Genomic DNA, 24,218 nt, shown 5'->3' on the forward strand with positions numbered 1-24,218 from the left:
GGCACACAGGCAACGGAATGCTCCAGCCTAGCAGTGACACACAGCACCCTGTTCACACCACATTGACCAGAACTAACTGTGGGATGACACCCAATCACCAGGGCAGGAAGTGCCAACCTACTGTGTGCATAGACGGGGAGCCAACAGTGAATGTCTTGATATTTACCTTCTCCCCATGTGGCCCCGCTTTGGCACCGCTTGCACTCAGTTTTTCCAAGTGTATATCTGTTCATTGCCCCACTCACTGTACATTGCTTCCCCAAACTATTATATTTTCAGGTCATCTTCTCTTCCATCACAGGACCAAAGCAAGTACAGGCGTATCTTTTAAACATGTTTGGGATGAGAAGCAGCATGGCTAATGATGGGTCCCCTATTTCTGATGGGAGGGTTCGTCATTTTTGTCAAAGAGAGTGTCTCATCTCTACTTCAATTAGATTATTTTCTTGTGCATTATTTTATCATAGGCATGGTATGAGACCTTAAAAGCATGAATATCTGACTGATGTGAATAATTCATCTCATTGTAATTTTCTAGGAATATTATGATAGCCAAGAGGAAAGAGAAATTCATTTGTATGCTATGAGATCTTTGGAAATCAAACTTTACATTAAAAATAAACTTTATTATCAGGAGTCAGTATTCCTTACCTCACTGAGTGTCCATCAGGACTGTGGCAGAAGTGGACCCTGCTGGCACAGGGAGAGCTGGCCTGTTGTAGAGGAGGTGACACAGGTGTCCTCCTAGGACTATCCTCATGGTCATGGTCACTAGAATTGATGAGCTGAACACCCAGTGTTGGGGATAGAACTGTGGTTCCCCCCAAAAAAAGGTGTTTTGGTTCTAAGCCCAACCCTTAGAATGTGACCTTATTTGGAAATAGGTTAGTACAGATGTCATTAGTTAAGATGAGGATGTCCCATAATCCAATAGGACTAGACACCTTAACAGAAGACAGACACAAGGAGAGGATGGCCATGTGACAGGATGTGACACAGGAATGGGCTGAGGCTTGCCACAGATTCTGCAGCGCCAGAAACTAGGAAGAAGCAAGGATTCTCTCCTGGGATTTCACAGGGCTCATGGACCTCATGACACTTGATGGACAACTCCTAACCCCCTGAATTGAGAGAGACTAGATTCCTGATGTTTGAAGCCGCCCAGTTTGTGGTAATGTGTTAAAGTAGCCCTAGAAATGAACATGCCCAGAACACGACAGTTAAGAACTTTAATAACACAGTACATGAATTCAGGTGCATGACAGTGAAAACACAGAACTGGTCAATATTATTTTCCTGAACTTAAGTTTGTCTTTGAGTGTATGATTTCTCTGCTTTTAATCAATTAAATTATGTGTTGCTCCTGCCTGACTTTTTTTCTCCTAAAGGAAGCGTATTTATTGTGCTTGTAGTGTTGGGTGGTAGTAAAAGGGGCTGTAAATAGGAAGCAGATGATAAGCAAACAAAGAAACATAAGGAGACAAACATGATTGAAACTAGCTCCACCCCTATGACTACTGCATGTCACTGTAGAAATTCAAGAGGACAAAGCATTGGGGACAAAACCCAGCATCCTGGCACAGGCACAAATTCCAGCAAGGTCTGGAGTCCAGAGGTCACCATTGACCTCCGTCCCTCTTAATTCCAAGTATATTCCCTCTAGGAGAAAAAGGAAACAGGCCAGCACCTGCAACAGAGCTTGCAAGGCGGATCCTCTCTCCTGGTACACACAGACAATGAGAAAAATGCAAGGCACGTGAATATCATGATCTCTCCATAAAGAATGGAAGAGGAGATGTAAAAGGGGAAGCCCTGCCAGGGAGCCCAAGGAGATATGGGCACCATCGTACATTTTCTGCATGGGAGGCAGGAGCAGAAGCAGAAGAAAGAAGCAACTTCCAGGCCAATGTCAGAAGCCCAAACAGGTGTTAACGCGCCATACACACTGCATGGCGGGGAATATAAGTAAACACAGTATCAGAAGGAGGTATGTGGACGTCAAAAGTAGAAAATTACAGTGTACCTACATGCTCAACTAGGAACTCAATTTATTTCTGCATTAAAAAAGGAATCTGATAATGAAGTTTTGACTTACATTCAGAATATGATGTTCTGTGCTTTGCCCTCACTTCTTGATCTCCAGTTCTGTCCTCTTTTTCACACAGAACTCCTTAGGACATAGTGTATCAATTCTGGGCAATTCTTCCTATTGGAGCCCCAAGCAGGACCGTGGGATCCCTGGGACTGAAGGAGGGCCCTCTTCCTGAAGAAGAGACCCCAGAGTCCAACCATTGGCTAGCTCCATCTTTTTCTCCCCAGCTCTTGACCCTCTGTGCCTGGTGGTGCTCATCTGGCATCTCAAAGTTTTCTTCACTGGATACCAGAGTTCACAGCACACAAATGAAAGAAAGGCAGACTTCGTGTGCCTGTGATTTTGTCTGAATTCATGCTGATCCTCTGGGCTATTCCTTAGTCAGCTGACACCCTCTGTTCTGGGGCACCCACTACCTCTCACTATATCAGCCCCTTTATTAAACTGAGTGCCAGACAAGCGGACACATGCAGGATGAAGCCTTCTAATTGACTGGTTTGGAGAATTTGAGATGTAAGCTGTGACGAACACTTCAGCACAAACCCTCCCTTCCTTCCCTGTCTCCCACAGACGTGGTGGGGGTCTGACGTCTGCTCACCAGTTACCTACAAAACCTTGCTGATAACAATTAATGCCCATCCAAACAGATAGCAGCTCTTCACAGTGCAAAAATGAAAAAGAAAAGAGGAAAGACCTTCCTGAAAATAAGAAAGGGCCTTTTTTCTTGTTTTATTTTTAACCTGATGTGTTGCATCGTACTGAATGTCACCAGATTGTCATTAATGTCACTTTCCTTCATGTTCCATATGTGATGTGACATATAATCTGACTAATGAAACCCGATGAACAATATGTCAACATAAAGAAGCACGCTGGGTCAGAAATATGCTTCGAGAACATTAAATTGCAAGGAAATGCACATCGAACGTGTTTTCCATAGGAATAAAATTGAGTAGCATAGTTAACATATCACATTTAGGTGTAATACCGTGGGGACCAAAAGAACCAACATACATTGTTGAATGACCTATAAAATGAACATTATCAACACATGTTGATAGCACAAACAGGCAGACGAATACAAACCAGGGACAGGACGGATCGTGACAGGAAATTAGGCTTTCTCTGAGAAGGAAAGCAGTGTGGAAATGAACAAAGCCACATTAATAAGAAGTGTTAAAAATACAAGAATCCCCCATTATTTTCATTGAAACATTATCTTAGTACTGCTTCCTAACATGCTTTTGTTCTTACCCACTAACACTGTGTATACCGTGTTATGTGAAAACTTGGCTCCTGAGGAATGAACTCTGGGCTCTAGGCCTGGCCTCGTGGGCCTTGCCCTAGACTGCACTGACCACCCCATGGTTGTCCTCTTCTGACCCAGGGCCAGTGACCTTCAGGACAGAGACCTGAAGTTGTCTCCACTGTAGTGATGCAATTCACCTCCATAGGATCTACTGGAGAGGGTCAAATTTGCTCTTTTAGGGCCTAGAGCTTTGTCATCACTTCACCTTTCAGTTTCCCAGGGCTAGAAGTCAAAGTCCTCTCCCTTTTTCTCTCTTCTGCTCTCTCTCTCTTTCTTTTTCCCTTCTTTCAGTTTCTCCTTTTCTCTCCCTCCTTTTCCCAAGTTTCTCCCTCTGTTTTCTCACCACTCTTCTAAGTAAGTTGTTTTCAAATGATCACTGGCTCCCTAGTACTCAGATCCACTGTCCAAGCTTTCATCCTTCAGTGATGTTCAGCAATCCCTAATTCTTAAACATTCCTCTTTTCCTGGCTTTGATGATATGCACACACCTCCCTTTACTCCTTCCTTGCCATTTCTTTTATTTCTTCCCACTTGATGAGTTTATATATTTAGCAAGAACTAGACATCGACCCTCTTTCCCTTGTTTGTAAATCCCGCATTTACTCTGCAGCATTAAATATCCCCTCTACGGGTGATATCACACTTGTAGACCTCCTGCCAACATCTCTCTCCATGTTCCTGACCACAGATTAATCCTTCCTATTTCACTCAAACATCTGCACCTTCTGCTATCCACTAGGACTAGGTACATGTCCACTGCTCTCCCCACCTTCAACAGGGAGTGGTCAATGGTGAACACTTTGCCCACATTGCAGTTCAGACATTGCCAATGCTTCCTTCATTCATCCATTTGTTCATTCATTCAACCACCTTTGGTTATTGGTAATGTCCTGAGCTAGGTGGTGGGAAACATTGTAAATGGCCATAGCACTTGACTCCATGACCATACAATGGTATTATATGGGAGGAATCTAACATGATGTTGGAGGAGTCGAGGACAGCATCCCAGAAAAAGTAAATTGTAAAATTAGTTAAAACATTTGTTGGAATTATCCAGGAAGTAACTGCATAAACCAAGACTGAGAGAGAGAGAGAGAGAGAGAGAGAGAGAGAGAGAGAGACTTTCCATGAATGGCAGGTCCACTTGGCTAGGGCTTAGGAAAGCAAACTTTACTGGTGAGCTTAGAAGTCAGATTATTTCAGCTCCTAAACCACACTGAAGGGTATTAATTGGAGAATGTCATAATGTGACTTACCTCTTACATATGTCACTCTGGACAAGTTGTTGGAGTTGGCTGAGACAGGAAACATGAAGGCCACGCAAGTGCTGTGAGAGTCACCCAGGTGTGTGATGGTGGTTTCCTTCTGAACTAAGAATGTGGCAATAGGAATAAAAAGAAACCGACAGATGCAAGATATATTAAGAAGGCAAAACAACCATACTTTTCTATGAGGAAATGGTAGTCAAGCCAAATACAGTGGGAACACCCACAGTCCTGGTTGAACAATTAGAGGGATGATAATGCCACTGATCAGGATAATATAGTAAGAGGAGAGTTTGGGGAGGAGATGATGACAAATCTTTCCCAGTCTTTTAGTACTTTATGCCTATGCCTTCTCTCCTATGAGACTCTGAGCAGTGTGAGGGGAGGGCACTTGTTTCCTTCAGATGGGGACTCATTGTTGCCAGCACAGTGACTCTCCTAACAGAGATCTGGTAATGGAAGTGAGCCCAGCTAAAAGGGAGCTAGTGGTCGGGGAGCCATGTCCTAGTTTTCTCATCTTGGAGGGATTTTTCAACTTTTTACTTTATCAAAATAACACAAGGATTTGTCTTAGGTTGTCCAGGTCATTGTAAGAAAATACTGCAAACTGGATGGCTTATAAACAGCAAAACTTTATTTCTCACAGTCTGCAGGCTGGGAGTCTGAGATTAGGGAGCCAGCATGGTTATGAAGGTCCATTGTCCAGGTTGCAGACTTCTCTCTGTGTCCTCACATGACGGAGGAGAGGAGGGAGCCCTCTGAGGTACTTTTATAGGGACATTAATTCCATTTGTGAGGGCTCCACCTTCATGACCTAATCGATTCCCGAAGAAACTACATTCAATACCATCATCTGGAGGGTTAGAATTTTAACAAATGAATTGGAGTGGGGGGAAACAAACACTCAGACCATAGCAGGATTTATTGAGAATAACTGAACCCATTAGTGGAATATTTATACATAAGATACCATTATTATTATTATTATTATTATTATTATTATTATTATTATTTACAACAAACTACAAAAGCCATGCAGTGGTTTTCTAATATTATTCTTTCATGCAGTAATTGTAGGAACCCTAAGCCATCATGGCTAAGACCATGAGTCTATCCTATCCCAATCAGAATCTTTAATTGCCACACTTTGGCCAGTACCCTTAAGGCATCCTAGTCCTTCTTCTGGCCCTGGACTTAGACTTTCCTCTTGCCCTTGGCTAATGGCTGTGGTCTCTATACTGTGAACATTCAGAGTTCCCTGTAAGCACAGTCTCCACAGACATTTCCTGCCCTTCCCTCCATCTGGTCAGCCCTGACGCTCTCCCCCTCAGCATTTGGTTCTACTTATTCCCCCTGCTTTGTTTCCCCCCAGAATCTATGTAATGTGGTCACAAGAGCAACATTTTTAAACCTCTTTTGTTGGGAGGAATTAATCCCTCCCTGCTTACCATCTGCTTGGGCAAAACCGTAACAATTCTTATGTGACTCTCAGAGACAACTCCTTGGCGATGGCAGATATTAAAGATATTATCATTGAATGTGTACTAATGGTCAATAGGTATAGGATACATTTGCATGTGTTAGAAAGAGAATGAATATTTGTTGAATGAATTAATGATCAAATAAATGAGTACATCTAAGCAATTTCATCTAACTAACCAGAACTAAGATATTTCTAAACCCATCAAAAAAATAAGTGTAGCCCTAACTGGTTTGGCTCAGTGGATAGAGCATCGGACTGCAGACCAAAGGGTCCTGGGTTTGATTCCAGTCAAGGGCACATACCTCGGTTGCAAGCTCCTCCTGGGCCCAGGCTGTGATCAGGGCACGTGCAGAAGGCAAGCAATTGATGTGTTTCTCTCACATCGATATGTCTTTCCCTCTCTCCCATTCTCTTTAAAATCAATAGAAAAATATCCTCAGGTGAGGATTAAAAAATAAATAAATAAATAAATAAATAAATAAATAAATGTATATGTACATAGATATATATATATTTATATATGTGTGTGTGTGTGTGTGTGTGTGTGTGTGTATTTATAAATTAGAATATTGGAAAATTCTTGATATTCATCTCATGATCCACCCTCAATTCAAATCAAACAAAACTAGGAAGGAGAATAATTATTATGAAACAATTGGCATGTGACAGATTCTTCATATTTTTGCTGTTGAATCTTAACAGCAACTCTGGGTAGTACTGTCCTCATTTCCCATGCTCAGATGAGTTCCTCTCACAGAGCTGTTAAGTGAGAGTTGGGATCTGAATTCAGTTTTGAAAGATTCATACTCTGGCCCCCACATGGTACGAGGAACCTTGGGGATAAAAACAGTCTCCTAATTACTTTTGGAAACCAATCTTTTCTATGCAGCACGATCAGTCTGTATTTTACTGAAATTAGAAAGAAGACTTGTTGATGAGAACACTCAAGCAGTTTGGGAGGCTACTTCTGGTTTGGGTGCAATTCACCATGACCTCTAATTGCTCTTCTGTCACCAACACACTTGGGGGATGCATTCCTTTTGGGAGGAGACTTTAGAGCGGTGACTCAAGCAATTTACCACGTTGTCCTCTGTGCAACTTACCCCACAGTTACCATTGTGCTTACTGGAATTACCCAGCTGTTACTATGTGATTATTGGGAAATAATGTTGGGTATTTTGCAGTGAGTCCATCAATAATCCATGTTACCAATACACCTACCATTTATCCCTATAATTAAGATATGGTTGACTTCTATGCACTTGTTTAAGAAAAAAATAGGAAACTACTAGTATGTTTTTAAATGATGCTTTAATTAACCAGAGCATTGCAAATTTATGAATTCAGTTACCTGAGTTTTTGTAAATGATCTACCAGCCCCAGAAGGAGATGCTAGAATTTATGTCAAATCATCATAATGGATACTTTGTTGTTCCAACCAGCTTGAAAACAGATGTATTTACAGTTCCGGCAGCTGCAGCCCCACTATTAGAAAGCCACGTTCGTACTCCCTATTATATTTGTGCTTCCGTGGTTGCATCCCAGTTCTCACTCCTGAAGTAAAGTGATCAAACAAGGGAAGGAAGGCTGAATTCAAATTGCAAAGAAACTGGATAACACATTTTTTTATCTGAGAATAAAATTATAAAACCCTGAAAGAATTGGCAATGGGAGTTTGAAAAACTCCCATTTTCTGGAGTAAAACTACTTTGTGCTGTTTATAAATAGTGGCTATTAATCATGTGCTACCCTCTTGCCCTCAGGGAGAAGAGCTCCTACTCCCCACTCCCAGGAATCCTAAGAAACAAATAGGCAAAACGTCTAAGAAACAGTTTTCCAATATTGAGGAGTATGTTACATGAACAGATTTGCTTTCCTAAGGAAAAGTTTGTGAAAGGTTTAGAGGGCTGCAGATATCTATGCCTTGGCCCCAGCTGGTGAACAATACAGACCCAGTTCCATTTCTTGTGCTGATAAATTCTTTGACCCTTTGGGTGCCCAGCAAATTTAACCAGTTAACTGGTAGAACTAAACGACATTAAATTATCTAGTAGCTTAGCTAATGCACAAAAACTCTGCAAATACTCTCCATCTTGTTAAAACACTTAAGAGGTATGTGTCACTTCATAAAAAGGAGGGACATCTGTAAGACTTTCAACAACAAAAAAGATAAATTAAAAAATGATAACCTGGATGGCAGTTAATGACATTTTCTGAACCAAAGGTCTAGATGCATGATCTATTTCCGTTCACAGAGATGGAGGTCCAGGCCCTGTCCTTCCAAGAGAAACAAGCATGATGCTCAGACCATGCCTCTCCGAGTGACAGTACTTTGGGTGAGTCATACAGATCCGAGGTCTGGGCTCCACTTCAAAGACTAGATTGTACCCCAAGTAGCTTAACTGTTGCTAATTGACCTTCAGACCATTGGAAGTGGTACAGCCTGGGAAGATGAAATCAGGTAACCCATGTATTGGACACATTCTGAAACAGCTTCACAAGGGATACGAAAATACGCAATACTTCAGAAAATGAGGGCTAGTTTCCCAGCTTGCCCACCTCTCTGAAGTCAGTTCCTCAATGTCTTTTCTGCCTGACTTTTTGGTGGTGGTGCAGATTCCACACAAATGGAGAATAAAATGAGACAACCGAATTTATTTTTACTTATGGACCTGAGCCAGAGTTTAAATGACTCCAGCAACGGCACTCTCTCCCTTGGGGAGCCTATTCTCCAGTCTAATAGATCTCACTCTTAGGAAATTTCTCTTATAATTCAGCATAAATTGTCCCTTGCTGAATTCCACCCCATTATTCCTAGTTAGATGTCCTTGGACTACCTTACACAACGAATCCTCTCCTCATAGGCCTGTCCATTTCCAGGCCAGAGAAGGAGATGGAGAGGAGAGGGGGGAATGGGAGGGATGATGAGGAAGAATGGAGTCAAATCTACCAATTCTGCCCTGGCCACTGTCTAATCAATGAACATTTCAGCCTCAAACTGTTACATATGGACACAGACAGCAAATTTATTAACAATGGGATCGGATAATTTCAGAAAAAAATATTTAATTCTCCGCTAACCTCGACATCTACCTCTTTGTAATTTCTCTGTAAGTGAGGTAGGTCAAAATCATAAAGCTAAAGGCCAAAAATACAGTGAGAATAAAGATAGAGTTAATGATTAAAGATATCTATTGGCAGTAAGCAGCCAGGATATTGATACCACATAAGAAATAGAAAAATGGGAGTCCCACACTTATGTGGATGGGATGGGAACACACAGCCCTAGTCGAGCCATGTCTGAAGTTACAGAAAAAGACGGAGGAAAAGAACACCCATTAGGTTTCTCTAATCATTGCCCTTTTATCCCCCAAACTTCCCTTCCCCTGTTCATTTGGCAATATTCTTTGCAATGCTGCATTTACAATGTACACAGTGCTTAAGGGAAATAGATTTCCCTGTGGTTTCACTTTATAACCAGATGAGGTTCTTAGAAAAGACGTTGCACCCAACGCTGTCATGAAAGGAAACCCACTTCTTCCCACTGGCAAGTAAATGTTCTGGCTTTAAGCCAATTTCCCATGCTGTTCTGTATGCATCACATCTCTGTTCTCCCTTCCCTGCCTTGAGATAAGCCCTATAGTATTCCTTCAGGACCCAAGTCTATTAAACAGCAAAACAAAATATGCAAATTATCTCCCAACTACATGCATGAACCCTGCAAATGCTATTCTTAAGAAAGTGCTGATTATGGCAAATTAAAAATTAACACGTCAGGCAGTGAGATTTAAAAACTTATAACTGTGTTTACTATCGAAGAGCGCCCAAATGAATTGAAAAGTAGAAGGGGAAAAACAGCAAAATCTCTGATCCAGTGACTGGTAAGGTTGCCAGTATTTAATTTCTGCCTTACTTACTTTGCCAATTCCACCAGTCGTTGCATACATATGCACACACATGTACATATGCACACAGGCATACATAGGAGTATACTCACATGTGTACATGCAAACACACACATATGCGCACAGTAAAACAGAGCAGGCATGTCAAAAGAAAACCAGAGTGATAGTTGGTCCTCCTGGTCTAGGCTTCCTGCCTGATTTCATCACAGGCTCACTGATTCCAATTTTTCCATTTTTAATTTTTCCCCAGTGGGAGTGGGGTTTCTACGTGAGACAGGCACTAGCAGGACTGCAGGTGTGACAGCAAATAAGACGTATATGATCACTCACCCTAATGCATTGCAGCTAAGTGGGGCCAGGACCAGCAGCTCCCCCGAGCTTGTTAGAAACACATGCTCGCCCTAACTGGTTTGGCTCAGTGGATAGAGCGACGGCCTGCGGACTCAAGGGTCCCAGGTTTGATTCTGGTCAAGGGCATGTACCTTGATTGCGGGCACATCCCCAGTAGGGGGTGTGCAGGAGGCAGCTGATTGACGTTTCTCTCTCCATGTTTCTAACTCTCTATCTCTCTCCCTTCCTCTCTGTAAAAAAAATCAATAAAATATATTTTTTTAAAAAAGAAAAAAAAGAAACACATGCTCCCAGGGTCAGACCCCCTGAATCAGAAATTCAGATTGTGGGGCTCAGGAAGCTTTGTTTTAACAAACTTTCCAAATGACTCAGAGCAGGTAAGGATGGGCAGGACTGGAACTGTAACACTAATGTGGCAACGACCCTGGCACAGCCCATTTGCCACATGCAGTGAATGTGATGGAAATCCATTTGTTCATCAGAACTGTTTAGCCCGTGTAGATTCAGAAGGTCTAGCCATTTCTGTACAGGAGTTAAGCTGTAGTTCAGGAGTTTTCTGAAATTAGATCAACGAAAGATTCCTGACAATATTGGAAAATGTCTTGTTTTAATACTATAGTAATATTGGCTACACAGCTCTGGAAGGTTTGTGTGGCTCCCTTTAAATTACATTTTCACAAGAAAGGGACCCAGTAAAACAAAAGTTTTCGTCAATCTCTGATCACATTATAGTTCTTCTTTAAAAGGAAAAAAACCTGATTATATGCTGAGCACAGAGTCAATTGCAGAACAAATTGTTTTATTTGTGGAGAGCTACTGGTCAATATGGGGAGAAATGGAGCCCTTCGTTCTCATTGGTGATAGATCAATATAAAGTTGACGGTTCCTCAGTCCCAGGTAAGACAATATTCAAGGCTGAGCAAGCGAGGAGCCAGATCCTTTATTAAATACTGCCTGGCAGGAACGTGAGGCTAGGGGCCATGATTTTTTTTTAATGATTGTTCTGAAAGTAAGTTTCAAGTTTCTCCATCCCCATCTGCCTGTTGGCTTCCTGGTTCCTAGGAGACACTGGAAGGTGAAGCCCAACCTAAGCTCACCTTGCGATGAGTGTCTGCTCTGAGTCTCTGTCTCCTTACTCTGTAAAACTGGATTTTTCTCTGGGGAGACCCACAGACTGTCTTCCCTTTTCTGCTTACCCCATGCCTTCCTCTGAGAACCTAGTCTAAATAGGAATAGTTTGTATTCATCCTCCCTATGGGGCATAGCGCTCCTCAGAAACACATACCTCTTCTCTCCTAATCATCACCTCGGGCAGGGAAGTAGGGGCTACCACCCTCCCCATACTAGAGATGATGGAACTGAGTCATATGAAGATTCATTTTCCTGCTAGATGCCAAGCTGAATAAGTGATGGAGTAGAGATTTGAACCTGGTCCTCTGGCCCAGCACCCGCTAGCAAACACCACCTTCCTCCCTCTCCAGTTCCAACTCCCATTCTGCGTTTTTCCACACTGTAAACAGCCTGCGGGTAATGTGTAGATGCCAGTGCCAGATGCCAGTGCCATTCTGCACTTCAGTGACTTGGTGAAAAGTATTTCTTAGACACCAGTATGTGGAACTTATTGGGCAATACAGAGAGCACAACCAAACAGAGTTGATACTCTTTATTATTGGGTGTTCCCTAATGTCACCTGGAACACTCAATTGCAAATGCTGAAGCATTGCTCCTAGAAGGAGTGCAGGGTGGAGTTCCTACAATGCTCTGGTCACAACATTCATCAACCAATCCCTTCACAGACTTGTTTTATGTGTGTTCCTGTTCTAAAACCTTATTTAACATCTACTGTGTATTCATTAGCATTCAACCATGGCCACAGGGCTGTGACTCATGCCCAAACAATGCTCTTCTAACACACGGATTTTCTCTGTAAGACACATCACAAGAATGCTTATGTACACTAATCAGATCTTCAGCCCTATATTTGGGGACAACAAAAAGCACACACACAATACCCAAAAATGTTAAAAAAAACGTGGCACTGAACAGACCACAAAAGAGACTTTTTTACAGTATGAGAGCTGGGTATGACATGTTGGGCAACTCAAATTTTCAACTCTGAGCATGTCTGTGAATGACCACAAAAGCTCTGTGAAGACTGGTCTTGGAGGTCACAAATAACTTTTATCAATTAGATGAATTTGTGAATATGAGACTGTGAAAAATGAGGGTTGACGGTACTAGACTTAGTTATCCACATATTTTGACAATCGCTGATGGTCTTGGAAGAAGGAATTACTTGAGTGTTTCTGTGATCGGCACTTTTTCAGTCTTATTTCCCTCCTTATTAAGGTAGCTGACCATACCCTTCTCCATGTTCTTCCCTGCGCCTCCAGGCATCATCTCACATTTGTTTTGTGTTTTTCTGGACTTGCTGCTCATTGTTTTTATTCCTCTCTCCATCCCTTCAATATTGGAGCTTCTCTGGCCATTGAGCTTCTCCATGCTTGCATATCATTGGGGCTCAATAATAAAGATGGCCTGGGATGCCTGGCCCTTTAGACACCTGCAAATTATGACCCAATTTCACAGAGCCTGGGATTCCAGAGCCTGCCCCAGATTTCCACAAACTCCCTCCTTCCTTTCTCATGCTCCTTTCTGTCCCCAGTCTCTCTGTTGCCTCTGGGGTGATGCACTGCACCTCGCTGAGTGTCTTCTCCAAATCCCAGGAGCATTCAGATGTAGGTGACGTGGGAGAGGTAATTTCCCACGACGAGGGCCAGGGCTTGAAGGCCACTGCCTTCTCCATTTCATGCAGGACAGTGCTGACAATAGCCAGGCTCCTCCAGTTCCAAGCATGGAACCTATGGGGGCCTATCAAGGAGCCTTTCTTATGGGGACAGCTGTTAATACAGTGACATTTTCTACATCATTTAATCTATGCTGATAAATTCTAGTTCAGACCTCTTGACTGAGCTCCACATGCATTTATCCATCCACCTGCTGGTTACCTATGCTTGGAAACCTCAGAGGCATCACAAATCCCACATGCCCAGAAACGGACCAACCATTTCATTCTGGAAGCACTCTCCTCCAGGGTTATCTCATTGCATGGCAGTCTGCCCATTGTCCAAGCTACAATCCTTGAGATCACTCCTCAACCGCCCTCTCCTTCCCCCTCCATGTCTTATCAATCAGTTGTGCATAGTCAGACCTATGGCTTCTTCCTTGGGAGTATCTCCTAATGCATCCACTTTGCTCTAACCACACCGTCATTGGCGAAGGCCAGGCTGGCATCACCATCTCAGCCTTGCTTCAGAAAGCACCACAAGGGCCATTCCCCCTAGAGTTCATTTTCCAGGATGCAGGCAAACCTGCCTCCTAAAGGAAATATGATCACTTCCCACCTTGTCCATACCTTTCCGTGAGTTCCCATCGCCCTCACTTCACTTAGGAGATTCACTCAACTGCCTCTGGTTTCCTCTCACCGTTATCTTCACCAGGCTTCCCTATGGCTTCGCTCCAACCTTCTATCCTGGTCTCAGTTTTTCAAAAACCCTCTCTTCTTTTCACTCCCCCTTAACCTTTGTACATGTTAATATGTCTACCTCGAAGGCTCATTTCTCCTTCTCTGCACCTGGTTGATATCTATTTTGTTGGTGTCTTATTTTTTTTTTCCTTAGGACTAGGTGGGAAGTGATCTTATTTGCTTTCATGTTATCAAATGTCTACCCTACTGCATTATAATGAACGATCCAATGCCAATGTCACTGTTAGAATAGGTAATCTATAGGCAGAAATCTCACCATCTTGTTAGCTGTGTCCTAGTGGCCAGGGTAGTGTGGGACAACAGACGATGCTCAATACTTCCAGGTCAGTGAACAAGTGAATGATGAGAAGACACAGACATGAGCCTCCAGGAGCCCGCCATCCTGTTGCAAGTTAACAACATGAACAAGTGAAAGTTAACAACCCACTGGCAAAGTCACAGTGCAAGGTAATGTTCGATAATACAAGGCTGTATTTGATTGATTATAGGTGACAGTTTCAATAAATGAGCTGCCATGAGCTCAGAAACTCATGATATGTCTATGGGCAGGAATATCTTGAGGATGTGACTTGAGCTGAGCTGGTCAATGCAAAGAACTTATATTCTGGGAGGTTTGAGGCAGGAAACAGCGCAAACTGGAAAGAGTACATGAAACTGTTTAACTAGGAGACACCTAGCAGAGGTGCAGGAATGGACAGAAACAAACAGGGTGGAGCAACTCTGAAGGACTTGGAACTGGTGTGACCCATTACTCTCACGAAGTTTGGAGGGATGAGAGGAAGAAAGGGGTTTCCTGAGCCTGGTACAAGGGAAGCTGTGCAGGAAAGGTTGCCCCCAGGAGCCTGGCTAGGGAGAAATGCAGTCACTGCCAGCATCTCAAGAAGAAGGGAGGAGAAATAAACAAACCGATCCACCTCTGCTCTTACCCCCTCATCTCCTGCCATGCCTCCCCCAGGAGGAAGGGAGAAAACCTAAATGATACAGAGGATGGTTTGGGCAAGGGAGGTGCAAATGGAAATTCTTAGCAGCAGAAGGAAGTCAGTCTAACTTTGCAACAGAATTTTGTTACAGAGTCAGGGAAACTATGGCCAGAAAGGTGTTTGTTGATCTAAGGGTGGAAGGATCTAGAAAAGATATTACAGGCTCCCAGTCTCTGTGTGAAGGCCGATGGATGGATGGATGGATGGATGGATGGATGGATGGAAACTAAAATGTATGGAGGGAGCACTTGCTATGCATTTGCACTATATTGCACACATATCATGTTAGACCAGGTTAATAAATTTGGACTTCATCCTATCACTATGGACAGCAAAGTAAAGCATTCAGCAGGAGAGTGACAATAAAAAGCAGTGTTCCAAGCAAATTGAGCTCAGCAATGGTGTATTGGAAGAACTGGAGGCCAAGGGTCTGGATGCAAACAAATTAAAAATGGACTTGTTATAATAATATTTTACTGACTGTTCTTCATAGCCCAGGCAGTAGTGGCATATGCTTTAGATAAAGTATCTCTTAATCCACTCAACCCCACTCTGGGAGACAAATCCTAATACTCCCCTCATTTTACAGATGAGGAAATTAAGACTCAGAAAAGTTAAGGAACTCGCCTCTTGCTCCATAGTCAGTAAATGGCGGGGCTCAAATTCAACATGACATCAGAGCCCACACTCATAACCCTGAGGCAGAGGCCCCTCAGATTAACAGCAATGGGGGCAGTTTTAGGAGACCCTGTAAGACCAGAAGTACGGCCTGTCCTGGTTTTGGGGAGTTCACTCCTTAATGACTACATAGTTTTTCAGGCAGCCCATCCTCTTGGCCTCCTGCCCACAATAACCTCCCCTGGAACCCCATTAAATATGCATTTCTTTGATGGGTAACCCCTGTTCCCCCTTAACCTCCACCCTTTCATTTTCCCTATTTTGGCAAATTGTGACGATGTCAAGATCCACCTTCCGTTGAAGGTGTGAGTTAGTTAAGAAAGGTATCGAAAAAAGAAGGCTTGTATCAACTAGCCTCCAAATACATGCATGTGTTTTTCCCGACACCTGAGAACCAATCTGGCAGGAAAGCACAGAGAGGCCCTTTATTTATAGAGGGTGACCATGTACAGACTGATTTCATATTATAGAAACAAAGCAAATTATATTTTTGGCATCATTGACAGGACAGTCCCATGCCCCAAGAATTCCCTCTATTGTCCCCACACCAAGTGCCATAGGGTCCCCTAGACTCCCCATTAGGTTGCTCCCACTGGAGTATTGACAGCAAGTACAGGAGATCAGCATGCTTAGTGAGCATCCTCAACCTAACGCCCTGTCCACTGCAACATCGTTCAGGACATTTCCCGGAGCGGGACAATGTGAGCTGCTCTTGAAGATCCCTGCTACCCTTGAAAAGAGTGTCCTAGCTCACCCAGGTCATTATTATCAAGCTCCTACCACGGGAATCCCCTCTCAACCATTTAGATGAGACTCCACCACCACATCCCAGTCCCTCACTACCCCAGAATAAGGGGTAGAATCCAATAAGAATATAAACCAAAACAATGGGGAAAGAACTTCACAGCTGGCATAAAACTCTTTGTTTTGTTGTGTTTTATTCATTTTTGTTGTTAATTTTGGTTGTTTTTGAAATGCATTAATTGGAGAAACTGCTGCTAAAATGGGGCTGGGGGTGTATGTTATTCTGAGATTTCAGAAAATCCAAGTCTGTCACCCCAGTGAAATTATAGAGAAAGCTGGGCACACGAAGCAGGCCATTTTTAGTGACTTCTAATGCTTGTGTGCATAATTCCAAATCAAACATATTCACATTATTAACTTTTTAAAGTTTATTAGTCTCAGTGCTAATGAACTCATTCATCCTTGGCAAACCCACACGGCTCCCTAATGAAACGTCAATAGATAGATAGGCAGTGAACTGAGCACATCCCATGGTTGATGCCAAATTCCACTTGGCTGTCATGACTGGAGGAAGGAGATCACTCCAAAGAGACACGTGGATGCAGCCTCTCAGAGTGGTATCTCCAGACTGGGATTTGACCCCAGGCTCTGCCACTTGGTGGCTGAGTGAACTTGAGTAAGGGACTGGTCTAGCAGCTAGACTCTCAATCCCAGCGCGTCTCCAATCTGTAATTAACACTCTCCCCGCTCTCCACACACCAGCCCCTATGAGCATCATCAGTGCTCGTATACGTAACATTGAAAAGCATCTTACATTCAGATAGTTGCCTCATTGGACAACAGTTTATTCTTTATGGATAAAATTAAAACTGGGCTCCTCAGGAGCCAGCATGCCCCGGGGATGGGTTGTAATTTCTGACCTGCATGAACATTGCCCAAGTTCAGAGTTGTAATGAGTTTCCTAACCTGCGCTGGTTTGTGTCAGCAGAGTGACAGTGTGTCGAGCAAGCCACGGGAGATATAAAATGGAATGGCCTTTCAAAAAAAATCTAAGCAAGCCTCCCTTTCTCTCAATTATCAGTTTTGAGAAGTAACCTGAACACAGGCGCATTTCTGTTCAGAGGTTTCTGAACTGCTAGCATTAATTCTCCTGAATCCTCCTGGGGAAACTTCCTGTCTTCATGCAATGATGTTTTGTGTTTTTTTTTCTTACTTTACCTCAGATCTTTAAAATTGTACAACAGCTAGGAAGTCAGGCTGTTTTCTCCCCAATGCTTCCTGGGAAGAGACCACTTTATTATTGAGCAAAAGCAAAAATAATAATCATGAAAAGCGTTTGCCTTTGGACTGCATAAATTATCTCCAATTTTCCTCATTATTTTTTTCTGCAGGGGAGAAAGACATCGCCTGTGGTAAAATACGTATCAGTACAAAACAAACAGAAAGCGGTTTGAACCACTGAAGTATTTACCTTTTTTATTTAAAAATAAAGACATTTTAATCCTATTAACGGTAAATTATATTACCTATTGTGAAAGCAGACACTAAAGAAATATTTGAACCATGCAGTTAATTATGATAGCAAGTGACACGTCATATGTATGCCCCTCTCCTGCAGCCTGAGCAGTGTCCCTCTCACTGACTGTGACTCACACGCTGATTGAAGTCTGGAGACCGACGCCCAGACAGACCCACAGGCATCTGCTGAGATGCTTCGTCCTAGAGATAATTAACAGTACGAGAAACAGCCATTGTTTATTCTTTCATAGTCCTAATTTCACATAGAGGGAAAAAATTATCTCCCCCAATCCTTTCATTTTAATTCTCCATTTCAGCATATTTATGAACTGTCCACACGGGCACAGCAAAGCAGAGAGTGTGCAAACAAATTTCTGTAGAGAACATCTGTGCCTCTGTGAGGCTGCTGGGCTTTTTGAAACTCCAAGACATTCATGAAAAAGGTGTTTTAGACACTAGGTACAGTAATGGCGAACCTTTTGAGCTCGGCGTGTCAGCATTTTGAAAAAAACCCTAACTTAACTCTGGTGCCGTGTTACATATAGAAATTTTTTTATCTTTGCAACCATAGTAAAACAAAGACTTATATTTTTTATGTTTATTTTATATATTTAAATGCCATTTAACAAAGAAAAATCAACCAAAAAATGAGTGATGGCGAACCGTGTCATAGGTTCGCCATCACTGCACTAGGAGGTACTTCCACACAATTGGAATAAAATATAAAATATTAGTTAAAATGAGGAAATCAGATTCCTGTTGATGAGCAGCCCGGCTGTGGCAGAGACATGGATAGCGCAGCTCCTCTCTGCCTGGCGTTCCTCCCACGTGGCGCAGCTCCAGGAGAGGGTGCTGGGAGGTCACTGGTGAGGACCAAGCGTATGAGGACCCGCTCGCAGGTCCTTGCAGTACCCAGGCAGAGTCTCGAGCAGCACATACAGCTTCTTCCTTCCACACATGAAAGGCCATGGCCGGATTCAGTGCAACTGTTTCCACCACGTTGCTTAATAACAGCTGTGGACGTCCAACTGTGTCCGATCAGAGTCCCACTGCTCATTCTGCTGTTTCCAGCAGCAGTTCTATGTGAACTACCCCATTTTTAACTCTGTGAGTCATGTAGGCATTTCACTAACACTTTGATTTCATGACTACTCGCATCTCCCAAAAATGGATTGAGCAGGAAGCCCATTGTCTCTGGAAATATACATTTGATCATAAGATACTCCCACTCATAGCTGGTGTCTTAAAATGAGGAGCCAATATAATCCTAAGAGTAGAGTTTTTCTTCACCTATTTTTTTAGATTTCCATTAGATTAATTTGTATGTCATTACATAAATGATGTCACAAATATCAGTGATTTGAAATCACAAGAGCCATCAAGCTTATTAAACAGCTACTATATATGAAGTGTTTTGTATATCTTCTCATTTGTCTGCACAATAAATTTGCAAAGTCAGCATTAATACCCCCTTGGTCAAGGCAGAAACTGAGGCTCAGAGAGGTTAAGTGAATTGCTGAAAACCAAGAGCCAGTAAACTGAAGAACCATAAACAAATGCAAAGTGTATTTGGTCCTTACACCACCTATTTCTCATTTATTTTTTTCTTTAATTTCTTTATTGGTTAAGGTATTACAAATGTGTCCTCATCCCCCCCATTAACCCCCAACCTCCCACCCCCCTCATGCTCTCATCCCCCTGTTGTCTGTGTCCATTGGTTGATCTCTTCCCCTTACCCCCCACCCTCCTCTATTTTCCCTCCGGGAATTGACAGTCTGATCGCTGTTTCTCTGTCTCTGGATATCTCCTTGTTCATCAGTCTATGCTGTTCTCTATATTCCACAAATGAGTGAGATCATGTGGTATTTATCTTTCTCTGACTGGCTTATTTCACTTAGCATAATGCTCTCCAGTTCCATACACGCTGTTGCAAATGGCAAGAATTCCTTCTTTTTTACTGCAGTGTAGTATTCCATTGTGTAGATGTACCAGTTTTTTAATCCACTCATCTGCTGATGGGCACTTAGGCTGTTTCCAAATCTTAGCTATGATGAATTGTGCTGCTATGAACATAGGGGTGCATATATCCTTTCTGATTGGTGTTTCTGGCTTCTTGGGATATATTCCTAGAAGTGGGATCACTGGGTCAAATGGGAGTTCCATTTTTAGTTTTTTGAGGAAGCTCCATACTGTTCTCCATAGTGGCTGCACCAGTCTGCATTCCCACCAGCAGTGCAAGCGGGTTCCTTTTTCTCCACATCCTCACCAGCACTTGTTTGTTGATTTGCTGATGATAGCCATTCTGACAGGTGGGAGATGATACCTCATTGTCGTTTTGATTTGCATCTCTCATATAATTAGTGACTTTGAGCATGTTTTCGTATGTCTTTTGGCCTCCTGTATGTCCTCTTTTGAAAAGTGTTTATTTAGGTCTTTTGCCCATTTTTTGATTGGGTTGTTTATCTTCCTTTTGTTAAGTTGTACGAGTTCCCTGTAAATGTAGAGGCCTGGTGCATGGATTTGTGCACCGGTGGGGTCCCTCAGCCTACCCTGCTCCCTCTCACAATCCGGGGCCCCTCGGAGGATGTCAGATAGCCAGTTTTGGCCTGATCCCCACAAGCCTGATCCAGACAGGAGGGAGCTTGATCCTGTGCATTGAGCGTCTGTCCCTTGGTGGTCAGTGCGCAGCATAGTGACTGATTGACTGTTCAACCTGTCATTCGGTCGTTTGGTCATTCAGTCACTTAGGCTTTTATATATAAATTATATAAATTGTGTATATATATATATATAAAATATATATATAGATCATTTGGTACTATGAAATTTTTACACAAATATTAACAATTGAGTGAAAGCATTTAAGTCTGAATTCAATATCCATTATGCGTTAGAGAAATAATTCAACCAGACTTCATTTAGCTACAAAATGTTCAGAACATTTTATCAAATTTTCAAATTATAATCAGATATAATTTTTTTGCCCCCATATAATTTACACTTTCTGAGATGCGCAGATATTAAGTGTACAGTTTGATAAGTTTTGACAAAAGCATATGTCTGTGTAACCCAAGGCTCTATCAAGATAAAGACATTTCCATCACACCAGAACACCCTGTCACTCCTCTTCCCAGTCAATCCCTGCCTGTCCACATTGGCAACTACTGTTCTGATTTCTATCAGATGATTTTTCTTATCCTTAACTTGATGTGAAATCATATAGTATTTTGTTAGTTTTCTATTGCTTCCATAACAAATTACCACAAATATAGCCAATTTTTCTTGTACTCACTTATTTGTGTTTTCTTAGTTCTATCAATTTTATCATGTCTAGGTAACTATTTTAGTCAAAATGTTGAAAAGCCCATCACCACAAGGATCCTTCCTGTGGCCAGTTAATAACCATATCCACCTCCCTCCTCTCCACCCCTTGATATCCTAAAAACTACTAATCTGTTTTCCATTTCTAAAATATTGTCATTTTAAAATGTTATATAGATGAAATCACACAGTAAATAGCCTTTGGGGTTGGCTTTTTTTTTTTCATGTAGGATAATTACATGGATATTCAAGTTCTTGTGCTTTTCCATATTGTATTTACTTTATTAAGGACTATTCCATGGCATGTACGGACCCCAGTTTAACCACATACTTGTTGAAGGATATCTGAGTTGTTTCTAGTTTGGGATATTACAAAATGGGAATATGAATATTTGCATACAGGTTTTTGTGTAAGCATGTTTTTATTTCCCTGAGATTGCTGCTGACTAGGTCACTTTTGAAGTTGTATGGTAATTGTATGTTTAATTTTAAAAATGTTTTTTTAAGAACTACATAACCCTTTTCCAGATTAGTAGCACCATTTTATATTCCTAGCACCAATGTATGTGTGAATCACATTTTCACCCACATTTATGTGGTCATTATGTGTTGTTGTTTTTTAAATACGGGCATCCCCAAAAAAATGTATAAACACACTTTGAATAATTATAAAGGCAGTGTTTATTAAAATACATTTTGTTTTCAAAAATTGAGCTATCAGCTGTTAAAGTATATATACATTTTGGGGGGAGACCCTGTATATCTCTATTTTGACAATTGAACTGTGCCACATTTTTCAGTTTAAGCAGGATCATTGATGTAGGAAAGTGGATTTGTGCCTTTGCATTATATCATACAGTGCTAAAAATATGAAGATAAGGGCAAATAAAGATACTGTCACTATTTTTAATGTTAACCTTTCTGAAAAACCTGTACTAAGAGCTCATTGTGCTTTTAATTTGCATTTACATGATAGTTAGCAATGTTGAGTATTATTTAGTATGCTTCTTTGCCATTTGTATATTCTCTCCAATGAAAAAGACTGCTCATATCCTTAGTCCATTTTCTAATTGGATTGTTTGATTTTTTTTCCTGTTAAATTGTGAGAGCTCTTTATATATTTAAAAACTAGTTCTTTGTTGGATGTGTAGTTTGCAAATATTTTCTAACAGCCTGTGGCTTGTATTTCCATCCTCTTCATATGAGCTTTTGGAGAGCAAATATTTTTTATTTTGACGAGGTCCAATTACATCATTTTTTTCTTTTATGACTCAAGCTAGATTCTAAAGATTTCTTCCTCCTATGTTTTTTCTAAAAGTCCTATAATTTTATGCATTACATTTAAGTCTGTTATCCATTTTGAGTTAATTTTGGCATAAGGTGTGGCCACAAGTCTCCACATATTACCAGTCATCCTCTGGATGGGGCAAAATTGTTCCAGCTCAGAGTTGCTAATTGACATAAAAAATGACTACTGGAAATGGTATGTATGTGGGTAAATATAAAAGACGGTTTTCTTATTATTTAAGACTCTTTAAAAGATAATTAACTATTTAAAACAAAAAATAATGTAGTCAGGGATTTATAACATGTAGAAATAAAATATATATAACATGTAGAATAAAATATATGACAACAGTAGTACAAGGCTGAGAGGAAATAATTAAATTATACTTTTGTAAGGCTTTATACCATATGTGAGGTGATCAAATATCACTTGAATAAACTTTTATAAGTGAAAGATGGATAACATAGACCCTATAGCAACCACTAAAGCACAAAGTATTAAAACTAATATGCCAACAAAAGACACAATGAAATAATAAAATGCCCAATTAGTCCAAAAGGAGACAGAAAAAGACAACAAAGACAAAAAAGGATGGATGGTTGGTACAATTAAAAAAAAAAAAACAATAGCAAGATGATAGATTTAAACTTAACCATAACAATAATGACATTAAGTATAAATGTTATTACCACTCCAATGAAAGGGCAGAGATTGTCAAATTGGGTATACAGGATGGGCAAAAGTAGATTTACAGCTGTGAGTACACTAAACACAGAGTTAATAAAGCTATTGTAATAATTGTAACCTGCATGTCTTTTCCCATATGAACAACTATAAACTTACTCTTGCCCACCCCTGTATGTATTTATAGACAAAAACAACTATAGTCTGCCAAGAAGAAACTCAGTTTACATATAAAGACACAAGTTGGATAAAAGTTTTCAAATGGAGAAAGATATACCATAAAATTATTTTTAAAAACACTCAAGCAGTTATATTAATATCAGACAAAGTAACTTCAGAACAAAGATTTTTTCAGGAATGGCCATTTTATAATAATTAAAGGATCAACTCATCAACAGGGCATAATTTTAAATGTTTATACATCTAGTAACAAAGCTTCAAATCACATACACTAGTAGAACTGTAAGGAGAAACAGACAAATCCACAATTATAATTGGAGATTTCAAACTTCTAGCTCATTAATTGACAAAACAAATAGACAAAAAGCAGTAAGCATACAGAAGACTTGACCAACATTATTAACTAAATTTACTGAATTGGTACAAACAAGAGTAGAATACACCGTTTTTCTATTACACACATTTATTGAGAGAGACCAAATTCTGGTCCAGTGAATAAAGTAAGAATAGAAGAACTTCCTCAAACAGATAAAGCATATGATTTTAAAAGTACAGGTAATCTTCTTCGATCTAATAACAGAAGAGAATGCTTTCCACTTAAGATCAGTAATAAGACAAGAATATCCACTCTCATTACGTCTACTCAATATTATACTGGAGAGTATAGTCATAAAACAATGAAATAAAAGGCATCCTAAGCATAATGGAAGACTTATGACTATCTTTATCTTTCTCAGATTGACATCATAGTATATATAGAAAATCCTATAGAAATTTAAAAAGTATTTTTTAAAGTCTAACACTTAGTGAGCTGGATTTCAAGACACAAAGTAAATATACAAAAATAAATTGTATTTCTATGTACAATCATCA

This window comes from Myotis myotis, unplaced genomic scaffold (genome assembly GCF_014108235.1).
Source record: "Myotis myotis isolate mMyoMyo1 unplaced genomic scaffold, mMyoMyo1.p scaffold_m19_p_9, whole genome shotgun sequence".
Lineage (NCBI taxonomy): Eukaryota > Metazoa > Chordata > Mammalia > Chiroptera > Vespertilionidae > Myotis > Myotis myotis.